Here is a 12,887-nt window from a genome sequence, read left to right on the forward strand (position 1 = left end):
CAGGAAACTAGGAGCTTGAGCAGGATGGTGAGATGTGGTCAGGTCCCGGGTATATTTTGGAGGTCGAGCTAATGGGATCCTCTGTAGGCTGGATGTGGGGCCGAGAGAAGAGTGAGGGAGGGTAATACAGGGGGAGTACCTGGCACTACGAAAGCATGAGGGAGTTCTGGGAGAGGACTGGAGAAGCAGACGGTGAGGGAGGCCCCAGGGCAGGAATTAGTCAAGAAGAGCCGTGGAAATGGGGCCTCGGAGAGGACCGTCCCTTTTAAACATCAGCCCCCTCGAGTCATAGTTCTTGTTCAAACGTTTAATCCCTTGAATCTCCAGAGCATTTGGAACAGGAGCCAGAGCAAGCATGCGGATGCCCTACGGTCCAGTTCAGTCTGCACACAGGGCCACTGTCAAGTCCGCTCTGAGTACTGGGAAGATGGGCTGCTACCCCAGCGTGAATGTCTGCCTCCCTCTGCTGGCCATCCTTGTATTTCTGTTTACACACTGGCTCTTAGGTGGATTATTTTGATACACATTTACCTTGAACAGTTGCCATAGCTTTCGTTTACATATTTGGGTTTTTTTTTTTAAGCTTTCTTTCTTTATTTATTTTGAAAGAGAGAGAGAGAGAGAGAGAGAGAGCCCCAGGCAGGCTCCGCACTGTCAGCACGGAAACGGATGAGAGGTTCTAACTCATGACCCGCGTGCGATCATGACCTGAGCCAAAATCAAGAGTCGGGTGCCCCTGCATCTAAGGGCATCTTAGATAGAGTCGGGTTTATAAAGACTCTATTATTGCCTTAAACTTCAAGATAATTGGAAAACCATAATGTCACCATCGTCGTTATCACCGCCACACCAGCAATCTGCTTTTGTCTCCGGCGTTTCCCCACATTTTCTCCTGCATTATCTCACGAGATCTCATATCCTCTCAATGAGGTAGGTAAGATGCCCATTTTACACAAGAAAAAACTGAGGCTCAAAAAGGTGGGACTTTCTTCTCTGGGATTGAGGTAGAATGTTTTGCCATGAATCCGGTCTTCTTGTCACTGGAAAATGTGCCTCATATGACAGGAAACCTTGGATACTTTTGAAAACCATAGACAGACACCCACCATAACACTGCTTTCAGTCTTATGTAATGTTTTCCTAATCTCCCTTGTGATAGGGACTACTTATTGCCTTCTAAAGCCACACCAGGCATAGCATCAACTGTAAGAAGTACACCGGGCCATTTAATACCCTCCACCTCTCTGTGAAGTAGCTTCCATTACTAACCCCATTTTGCATGTCCACTCTCTGAAGAGTAGACAGGAATTGACTTGCCCACGGTGCCTGAGTGATTCACGAAATTCCAGAGCTGGGATTTGAACCCAGTTCCAGAGTCCACACTGTTTTCTTCCCACACCCCATCCTTGTCCTGGATTTCTCTTCCTGTTTGGACATCCAAGCCTACAGCCATCTTGTCCTATGTAGAGCATGACTCAGGGCATTTCTCTGTCTTTTCCCCTCTCAGGAGAGTGCTGCACTTTCTCCTTCCATTTCGCTTCAATTCAGAAAACTTCAAATGTTAATTAAATGTGACCTTGCGCTGACTCATAGGACGATTTAATTTTGGTTCCTACCTTGTGTTCTGAGACGTGTCATAGCGGTCAGGTAAGCAGGTATGTGGGTAGGTTCTGTCTTCACTTTACAGGTAAGGAATCTGAAGCTCAAAGAATTTCTGGCTGGGAAATCTCCCTTGACTAAGCATCAGAAGACTCATGTTTAAGATCTAGACTCTCTGTGTGACCTTGGACAGGTCTTTCTACCTCTCTGGGCCTCCAGTTTCTCATCCATAAAACGGGAATACTCATTCGAGTCACAGAGTGCTTCTGAGGACCAAATGCATGGAAAAGCTATTGACAATTGTAAGACACTACATGGGTGACCTTTTCCATGAGCATTTATTGAGACCTTCCTTATCGACTCAAATATGATTAAGTATTAGGCTCTGGAGTCTTGCTTTCTGGATTCACATCCAAGCTCCACCGTTCATACTGGTGTCCTTGAACACTTTATTAAATCTTTCTAAGCCTTGTTCCTCCCTTGTTTCCTTTTTAGAAGGAATCATAATAGCAGCCACTGCACAGAATCGTGGCAAAGATGAAGGGAGGTGATAAGACTATCGAGAGCAGTCAGCACTGGGCTGTTCTTGCTGCTGTGGTTGTAATCATCATGATTTGGTTGTTCTTCGAGGCACTGTGTTGGACGATATGAGAAGACACAATCCCTCGAGAGGTGGCTGGACAGGGACGGAGAAGAGAAGGGAGCTGATTCCTGAGAATGCACTGTCATTTCTTTACTCCGTGCTCTTAACTGCATTATTCGTCAGGATATAGGAACAGGCAATCTTATGTTAACTGCTAAGTTTTCAGAGTTAACATTTCCATTTGCCATTAAGGAGGTTTCTAAGTCATCCAGAGAAGCCTTTTGGGGGAGTGTGCTATCAGCAAGAGTCTTGCTCAAAGAGCTGCCAGATCTGGGAGAGTCACCTTTGAATGGGGGAATTTATGCTCCAGATAAGTGAGCAGATTTGATCTGTGCCACACAGAAGGGCCCAGGAGACAGAGCAGGACTAGTGAAAAATTGTTCTTGTGACCTCTAAGCCTGGTACCAATTTCTGGCTTCAATATTCATCTTTCCTAAATCTGTCTACTACCTGATGTATACACATATACATACATATAATATTATATCTAACATATATATATATACATATAATATTATATATAACGGCATACGCATGTGTATATATACATATATATCAACAACAACAAACATATGTATTTGTTGTTTACTAAGCTACATTAAGTTGTTTTGTTCAGTTCTGTTTTTTTCTGTTTTATGGAAATGATGGACTTTAACCACCACTGAACTTTTCTGGATTTGGATAACAGTGGGAAATAGTAGGATATCAGAATTTGGAATAACATATTTTCTCTACTATAAGTGGCCAATAATTGTGAAATGTATCATCAATAAATAACAGCTTTTCAGAAAAGATACCAAATGTAAGATACTCTGAACTTTTGAAATGTGAGATGAATAAGCTTCTTGAATTTGAAGAAATCGGTAAGAGCTTGCCTTTGTTTGGCATTTTTAACTTTCCAGAATATTCTTTTTTAAATTAAATTTAATTTAATTTAATCTAATTTAATTTTAGAAAGAGAAAGAGCATGCAAGGAAGAGGGGTAAAGGGAGAGAGCAAGAAAGAGAGAGGGAGAGACAGAGAGAGACAGAGAGACAGAGAGAGAGAATCTTAAGCAGGCTCCACGTTCAGCACAGAGTCCAATGTGGAGCTCAGTCCCATGACCCTGGGATTGAAATCAATCCTGACCTGAGCTGAAATCAAGAGTCAGACACTCAACCAACTGAGCCAACCAGGCACCCCTCCAGAATATTGTTATATCCAACTTCAATCCACTTGGGTCACACACTCAGCCAACACTTCTCCTCTTCTTTTCCTGCCTTTGCTGAAAAATATGTTAGTCTTTAGCAAAGAAAAGACATTTAAGAAACAACGTACTCAGAAAACCTGACCACTGCCTTTCAAATCAGCCCCAATAGTTGCAATACATGCAATATCCAGCCCCAGGATGGTGCCTTTAAGGACTCAGGAAAATGGAAAAGCCCAGATCCCTTTCTCCAGTTTGAAACTCAGCCTTGCTTTTCCTGACTTTCTGGAAAATCAGGTGACACCCTTGTTGTAATTCAAAAACTCAAAATGGTTTTCTACAAATGCATTTAAACATCAATAGTGTTTCTTATAAATCCCCCTGATGTGACACTGAATACATTAAAAACCCAAAGATAAACTACAGCCCCATAACGAAACACGAGACACATTTATCAGCATAATGAGATGTTGGGCCTCCAGTAGGGTAATATCTCAAACTACCAAGGCTTAGAATTTTCTTCTAGTAAATACAGAAAAGGAGTCCTTGGGTTACAAATACCTGAGTCAAAAACACCTTGTATATACAAGTCAGCCAGGTCTATATGGGTTCAGAGGACCCCTTCTCACTGAGTGGCAGACCATCAGCTGAGTCCCTGGGAATGAGCAGTGCCTGGATACTGGAATCCAAGGCTCAGGCACTGTTTTCACCCAAGAACTGCACAATAGACCTGAAGGAGAGGTGCCTCTCCCTCTGTTGTATCCATGAGGAAACAAACTCCGGGAATGAAGCAGCGAGCTCGAAGTCATATGACTAGTTAATAGCAGAGTTGGGACTCTGACTCCAAGTGAGGATGACCAGGGGTCCCATTTGCCTGGGACTGAGGAGGTTCCCGAGATGAGGGGCTTTCAGTGTCAGCATTGGGACAGTCCTGGGCAAACCAAGACAAGTTGGTCACCCTCTATCCAAGTCCAGTGTTCTTTCTACTAAAAGAGGCTGCTGCTGAGGTGGACTGGTCATCCAACCTGTGTTAACAATTTCAAAAGGCTAGTTAAAAACAGTCTTGGGTGCTCCCCGTGCTCAGCTAGTTCCGTTATGGTGGCCCACAGCCCTGTATCATGATTGGTGATCCTAAACCAGGTTATGACCTAGATTTATTTTATATATCTAATCATTACACTGAGGATTTAGAAAAGGTACCTATTCCTAAAGAACTAATCATGTACAGAACAAAACGGCTTACGCTTGAAAATCTGTGAGGGCACTTGGGGTGGCTCAGTCGGGTAAGCCTCCAACTTCGGCTCAGGTCATGATCTCATAGTTCGTGGGTTCAAGCCCCACATCCAACTCTGTGCTGACAGCTCAGAGCCTGGAGGCTGCTTTGGATTCTGTGTCTCCCTCTCTCTCTGCTCTTCCCCTGTTTTCTCTGTCTCTCTTTCTCTCAAAAATAAATAAGTAAAGAAAGAAAGAAAGAAAGAAGAAAGAAAGAAAGAAAGAAAGGTTAAAAAAAAAAATCTGTGAAGATAAGAGGCTATCACAGGGCAGCCCAGCTGGGGTAGCTGCAGGCCCCGGGGGCGGGGAAGGGAGGGGCGGGGACTGTAAATTCTCTACTGACTTCCTGGATTATAACAAAGCACTGAACAGAAATTCTAATAGATCCTTCCCCTGACTCCAGATTTTATGAGACTGAAGAGCTATTGTAATGACCATTCAATTGGAGTTGTAAAATAAATTTATGGAGATGATTTTGCAACTTTAACTGGAAAGAATGTCTTGGTCGCTATAGATAGAATTGGCATTGGCAAAACAATACAAATCTTGCTTTCCTTAGTCAAGCAGCTTAATCCAAAGATGGTCAGCATTGCAAGTTTGCTGGTGAACACGCTCCCTTAAATCAGACTGTGTTGGATGGATATGAAATTCCGGATTCATGTGTTGTAGGATGTGCCTTTGACTATAATTAATACATCAAGGATTTAAATCATGTTTGTGTCCTTAGCAAAACTAGGAAAGGAAAATATCAAGCCTAAAATGAGAGCTCAAGTTGAGTGGTAGAGTTTGGGAACGTCTGGAGTCACATTGTCATCACCAGTAATATGGTTAAATGGTCGTATTCTGTGGCCATCTGCGTAATAGAGCTTTTTGCATGTACCTTCTGAGAATTTTATCTGTTTTGTGTGGCAGAAATACAAGCGGCTGCCATCCTGAACTCACTCTTTTGCTCTGAGCGGATAGGCTATTATCAGTTCCCTTTGGATGGAGTGTTGTTTCACTTATGAATGAAAACCTTTACCAACAAAACAAAATACTTCTGTAAGAGACATTTAAAGAGAAGATATATTATTTTATTAACTGCCCTGTTAATTTTATAGTCATGAATTCATGAAGTGACTGAACATTGTTAATTACTATATACTTTAAAAAGTAAGATGCCCTCAGTTTTCTTATCTGACAGTGTCTGAAAGGTATTATTAGAAACTAAAGCATGTTTCCCGAAAATATTTTAGTAGCATTTCAGTGATATTAACTGAAATTTTCTCATTTGCTCAGATTATTTCCGGTGAGTCTTCTTCTATGGTTCCTTTACATATTAATTAGTATATTCCAAAAACCTTCACATATTTTGAAATTTTCAGTGCAGAATCTTTAAAGACTGCCTCCTTTTTTTTTTTTTTTTTTTAACATTGTCCATTGAAAAACTACACGTTGAATGGCAAGGACAAAACTAGGTGAGATAAATATGACACCCAGGGAATTGTAAGGCCCTAAGAGTGACACCTCCCTAAAATTTGTGCCCTGAGTAACTCTTTTTAACTTTAATTTTAACTCACCCTCGTCCCGACTCTGCCAAATAGAACAGACATGGATAACACGCTTGACCTGGCTCTGAAATGTCCTATTCATTTTTAAGTTTCTGACTGAAAACATACGTATGCATGCCCAATCTGGTAACATTGCATGAATTCAATGTCTTACTTGTGTCAAGAGGAACACCCCATCTTGATACCTACATTTTCAAACACTTTATCATTTCCATCTAATTCTACCAACTTGTCTTCTTCCATACATAATTGACTTGGATAAAATCTATTTCTATCAGCTATTTTTAATATATTTTTATGTTTATTTATTTTTGATAACAAGAGAAATAGAGCATGAGTGGGGGAGGGGCAGAGAGAGAGGGAGACACAGAATCCGAAGCAGGCTCCAGGCTCTGAGCTGACAGCACAGAGCCTGACGCGGGCCTCGAACCCATAGACTGCGAGATCATGACCTGAGCTGAACTCAGCCGCTCAAGCAAGTGAGCCACCGAGGCTCCTCTCTATCAGCTATTTTGTAAAACATATTGACATTTCAATACAATTCGAAGATTAGACTCTATTTTAAACCATGAAGACCGAAGGCCTGTCTACCTCAATATGTTTGAAGAATGTATCTCCCAATTTCTAGAAAAAACACAGTTATATTGATTTCCTTCTGATAATTTCAAACCCGTGGGTGAAGCCTTTGGAGGGACACACAGAAGAATACTTCTGGCTTCACAGTCCCAAGGACTGCGCCTGGCTTTCAGGGATCAGAACAGTGAAGTGCCAGAAACCTTAGAACTGAACTGAGAGTCTTTCTCCTGAGTTCTCAGATGAGCAAAGTGTACATAAATGGACAATAAGAGTCATGATAACAGGCATCTGTTGCACATTTACTATGTGCTAAGGAGTAAATGGTGCAATGGGCCAGAGCCAACCAGCTCTCTCTCCAAAACCCACTTTTAACCGTCCTCTAAAGGAATAGCATTTTTATGGCTGGACAGAATAAAGCCTTCATTTTCTGGCCTTCTCTCCTGCTGGGTGAAGTCACATGAGTAAGTTCTGGCCAATGGGGTGTTATCAGAAGTGCCTTATGGCAGTTTTCTGAAAACTTACTCAAGAGACAATGTGATACAGAGAAAGACAGATACCATATGTTCTCACTCTTATGTGGATCCTGAGAAACTTAACAGAAACCCATGGGGGAGGGGAAGGAAAAAAAAAAAAAGAGGTTAGAGTGGGAGAGAGCCAAAGCATAAGAGACTCTTAAAAACTGAGAACAAACTGAGGGTTGATGGGGGGTGGGAGGGAGGGGAGGGTGGATGATGTGTATGGAAGAGGGTATTTTTGGGGATGAGCACTGGGTGTTGTATGGAAACCAATTTGACAATTTCATTAAAAAAATAATAATAAATAAATAAATAAGTAAAAAACTGAGAACAAACTGTGGGTTGATGGGGGGTGGGAGGCAGGGGAAGGTGGGTGATGGGTATTGAGGAGAACACCTGTTGGGATGAGCACTGGGTATTGTATGGAAACCAATTTGACAATAAATTTCATATTTAAAAAAATAAAAAAAAATACTGGCTTCAAAGCTTCAAAGGAGAAGCTGGCTATCTTGTTCAAAAAAAGAGACAGTGTGAATTTACTCTTTGGCTCTTTGTCGTCCTTTTTCCTCCCTCCTACTGCACAGAGCAAGATTTTGATGACTGGGATCCATCTTGGACCATGAAACCAAGAGGATGCATCATAGTGACGAGGGAGGAGGTCAGGTCTCCGAGGACCATCTGAGCAGAGCCATATTAGCAGCTGCAGACCTTCTCCTTTGGGCTCTTACATGAGAGACAAATAAACACCTATCAGATTTAACCCACTGTTATTATGGGGTTTCTGTCACTTGAAGATAAATCTAATTTTTACCAATTTTCAACCTTACTAAAATCCATCAAGCTAAGTTATTATTATTTTACAGACCAGGAAAACTAAAGCTCAATAAGCTTAAGACAGTGGGAGAAAGAGCTGGAATCTTCACAGTCCTGGAGCCTGGGATTGGTGAAGACTCCATGCTATCCCCTGGGACCACTTCTGTTCTCACTCTCACCCTCTTTCAAACGGGGGCTCCATGTGAGAATAAGCTCTAAAAAAATAAAATAACAACAACAACAACAAAAGAGCTATTTATTGAATCCATGTGACTAGCCAGGCACTCTTCATTTTACACTTAAGGAAGCCAAGGCCCAGAGAACTTTGGCCAAGGTCACACAACTCATAAGAGGTGCAGTGGGATTCAAGCCCAGAGTGGGCCCCAGAGCCTTATTCAACGACTGAATTTGACTGCCAGACAGAATATGCCTGGCCACAGACAGTGCGTGCTGAGGGGTGATGGCAAGAGTGAGCACCAAGGAAGCTACAAGGCTGGGCAGAACATGGAGGAAGAATGTCGTCAGGTGAGAGGCCTGCAGACAAGCAGGGTCACAAGCCTCCCCAGTTGTTACCACTGATCTTGGTTACCTTTCTTCTTACTGCTCAATTATAAAGGGGCGTGGGGCGGGGATTGTTATTTTAAAAATGGCTCCCTAGTTGAGACACAGCCTCCCTTCAGGTTCCATCTCTCTAGCAGGCTCCATCTGCCCAGCCTGGCCTCCACCAGCACCCTGAAGGGCAGCAGCCACTGAGAGGGACGTGCAGCCTGTCCCTCCAAAGTTGAGGGGAGTCGCCAGCTGTCTTGCATCTCCCAGTAGTTCTGGGTAGACCTGGAGGCCCCTTAATTCATAAATTCTTCAACCACTCCCAAAGGAATGTTCCAGAAAGGACACATCAACCACCACATTGCCAAAGATAAGAGCTCCTTTCCTAAGGTTGTCTTAATCTTCATCTCTAGCATTTCTGACAATTCCATCCTCTGAGCCTTTCTCCTCTAGTCTTTTATAAATGGCTTACTGTCTACCACACTGGCAGTCCCCTCTCCGATCCTATTTGTGCATCCTTTACACCCTCACTGCTGGGTAGGAGTGTGCCCATACCTTCTTGACGGTTTTTCTACCTCCAGTGGAACGGCTTTCCAAATTATTCTCCATAAAGTCACCAGGATGATCTTTCCACACTGTAAACCTGATCATGTCTCTGCCCTGTTGAAAACCTTCCCACATATCAAAACCACAATGAGATACCACCTCACACCTGTCAGAATGGCTATCATTCACAACTCAGGCAACAACAGATGTTGGAGAGGATGTGGAGAGAGAGGATCTCTTTTACACTGATGGTGGGAATGCAAACTGGTGCAGCCACTCTAGAAATTTGTATGGAGGCTCCTCAAAAAATTAAAAATAAAACTATCCTATGACCCAGCAATTACACTACTAGGTATTTACACAAGTGATACAGATGTGCTCTTTCCAAGGGGCACATGCATCCCTATGTTTATAGCAGTGCTATCAACAATAGCCAAAGTATGGAAAGAGCCCAAATGTCCATCAACAGATGAATAGATAAAGAATATGTGGCATATATACACAATGGAGTATTACTCGGCACCCAAAAATGAATGACATCCTGCCATTTGCAACTACATGGATAGAACTAGAGGGTATCATGCTAAGCGAAATTAGCCAGTCAGAGAAAGACAGATATCATATGACTTCACTCTTATGAGGAATTTAAGATACTAAACAAATGAACATAAGGGAAGGGAAACAAAAATAATATAAAAACAGGGAGGGGGACAACACATATGAGAGTCTTAAATATAGAGAACAGAGGGCTGCTGGAGGGATTGTGGGGGGCGGATAAAAGGGTAAAGGACATTAAGGAATCTACTCCTGAAATCATTGCTGCACTATATGCTAATTAACTTGGATGTAAATTAAACAATAAATAAATCAATTTTTTAAAAAACCTTCCCATGTGTGCTCAATGTAAAAACAATACCCACAAATCCCTCCCATTTCTGTACACACATTCTTTTACAACATGAATTTCCACTTTCCCTGATCAAGAGGTGGACTTCATTTCTCTCTACTTTGAATCTGGGCTTGGCCATGTGACTTGCTTTGACTTGCATTGCTCATAATATGTTTGTTTGTTTTTTTTAATTTCTCTTTAGTAGACTTTATTTTTTAGGGAAGTTTTAATTTTACAGCAAAATTGAAATAAAAGTAAAGAAAGTTTTTATATAACCTCTATCTCCAAATATGCACAGCCCCCCACTACATATAGCCTCTTCCACTAAGGTTATTTTTTTTATTTTATTTTTTTTTACATTTATTTATTTTTGAGAGACAGAGTGAGACAAAGTGAGAGCAGGGGAGGGGCAGAGAGAGAGGGAGACCCAGGATCGGAAGCAGGCTCCAGGCTCTGAGCTGTCAGCACAGAGCCCGACGCGGGGCTCCAACCCACAGACCAGGAGCTCATGACCTGAGCCGAAGTCGGACACTCAACCGACTGAGCCACCCAGGCGCCCCAAGGTTATTTTTTTAATGGAAATAAATAAATGTAGCAAAATAAGGGATGAATAAGCAAATTATGGTACAATTACATCGTGGGATATCGTGCCAATTAAAAATGACAATGCAGGGCCACCTAGGTAGCTCAGTTAAGCATCTAACCCTTGACTTTAGCTGAAGTCATGATCTCATGGTTCGTGAGTTCAAGCCCCATGTTGCACTCTGTGTTAACACTGCGCAACATGTTTCTCTAAACATGTTACCTATTTCATTAGATCTTGGATGTTATCAGATGCAAGATGGGCCATTAACATACTCATCATTAAGAAGAAAGATACTGCCAATGAAATCATGACATGCTGCTTTTTAAACATCGATTCTAAGACATATCCTGATTTCAGAAATTCCAAAATGTGGGGAAACGTGTGATTTATATGAAAAATGTGATTTACATGAAAATGTACAATATATACATAAGATGACCCCTGAGTGGTAAGATTATCAATGATTTCATTTTTGTTTTTTATTATCTGTATGGCTTTACTTTGAAGAAATGGGAACTTGGCTAATAAAACCATTTTAAAGGGAAACTAATCCATCCCCTCTCTTTGGGAAGTTTTCGTCCTCTGCTTCCTGCCATCCAGCAGTGTGCTTTTGGCCCATGGAGCATATCTGGATCCTTGACGGTGCTAACCATGTCGTCTTCAGCTCTCTTGAAAAACCAGCTTCCCAGTCAACACAGTGAGCAACTGTGAAGTGAGGCAGGGTAATGAGTTCCAGGCCAAAGCTGCAGCAAAGAGCCTCCCCTCTTTATCGACAGAGAGTCGGCCATAAGCTCCATGAAGATGGCCCTTGTCTGTTTCTATCAATATTCTGTCCCTAGCACCTGGCAGTCAGAAAAGGATGCACTGATAGCAGTGACTGAATGAATAAACAATAAATCAAGTATTTAATAGTGAGGCTGAACCAGCCAGCAAAGCCAAACATGGAAGAGGGAACTGAGTTGCAGAGGCAAGGCAAGAATCAAACAGGGTATCATGGAGATGGGAGCAAATACTTTCTGAGTCTTATGACATGTCCAGGGTTGAGGATAAAGCAGATCAAGTCTTGCATCCTGGAATGAGATTCGGGATGAGATTCAGGATGAAAATGGATGGGGCTGGGGGAAGGGGCTTGCTGCCCTCTGCCTGTGGCTTCCATCTCTAGTTCTAAGGCTATTACTGGAGTTTTATTGTTTTCCAGCAAAGGGAAGGGAGGACATGGAAAATCTGGGGCAAGTGGCTTTGTCTCTAAGGCCACCAGTCAACTGCATTAATCATGTCCGTTTACATCCCATTGGTCAGACCCAGCCACTGAGCTGGGAATGTATTCTGTGGTTGGAAACCATGCTCCCAGTTAATAATGGAGGTGAGGAAATACCATTTATTTTTAGAAAGGAGGAAATAATGGATATTAAGCAACAGTCAGCAATCTCTACCATTCCTGTTTGTGAGTTCTCAGGCTTTGTGATAAGAGTGGGAGATATCCACAGGCGCCTGAGTGGCTCTGTTGGTTAAGCATCCCACTTCGGCTCAGGTCATGATCTCACAGTCTGTGAATAAAAGCCCCATGTCAGGCTCTGTGCTGACAGCTCAGAGCCTGGAACCTGTTGGATTCTGTGTCTCCCTGTCTCTGCCCCTCCTCTGCTTGCACTCTGTCTCTCTCTCAAAAATAAATATTTTTTTTAATTAAAAAAAAAAAAGAAGGGAGACATCCATGGGGACAACCTTGACTCCTAGGCTACTGCCTACAATGCAACACCCAGAAAAAGAAGGATTTTTCTTCACTTGTCAAGGGAAGGAGTGGAATCATTGCTCTGTAGCCATAATGTTCCAGAATTCTTTCATGATTCTGTAATAAATTACTACAGAAACGTCTACTTTGTTACTTTCACTGTGAAAGTATTTGACACGGTAATTGTCATGGGTGACCCTGAAAAAATAACCCATCCTCACAATTACCCATCTCACAGCACAGACTCAATGACTCATCCCCATGTTCTAGAAAGCTGACAGCAGAGAGGACACCTAACACCACCACACAGAGCTTCCTTCCTCCCACCTCACCAGCCCAACCAAGCTGTGCCTGGAGAAGCTCCCGACTTCTTTGGCCATGAGCCAAAGTCATAAGACTCTGAGCAACAAAGAGTAATCTGAGACTTAGTGGCTCCC

The 12,887-nt window shown here is 42.4% G+C and overlaps 1 pseudogene; it reads left to right on the forward strand.

The window, feature by feature from the left end:
* Positions 1-355: 355 nt before the first annotated feature.
* LOC122469506 lies at positions 356-5,458 on the forward strand (annotated as a pseudogene).
* The last annotated feature ends 7,429 nt before the right edge of the window (positions 5,459-12,887 follow it).

This window comes from Prionailurus bengalensis, chromosome B1 (genome assembly GCF_016509475.1).
Source record: "Prionailurus bengalensis isolate Pbe53 chromosome B1, Fcat_Pben_1.1_paternal_pri, whole genome shotgun sequence".
Taxonomy (NCBI): Eukaryota; Metazoa; Chordata; class Mammalia; order Carnivora; family Felidae; genus Prionailurus; species Prionailurus bengalensis.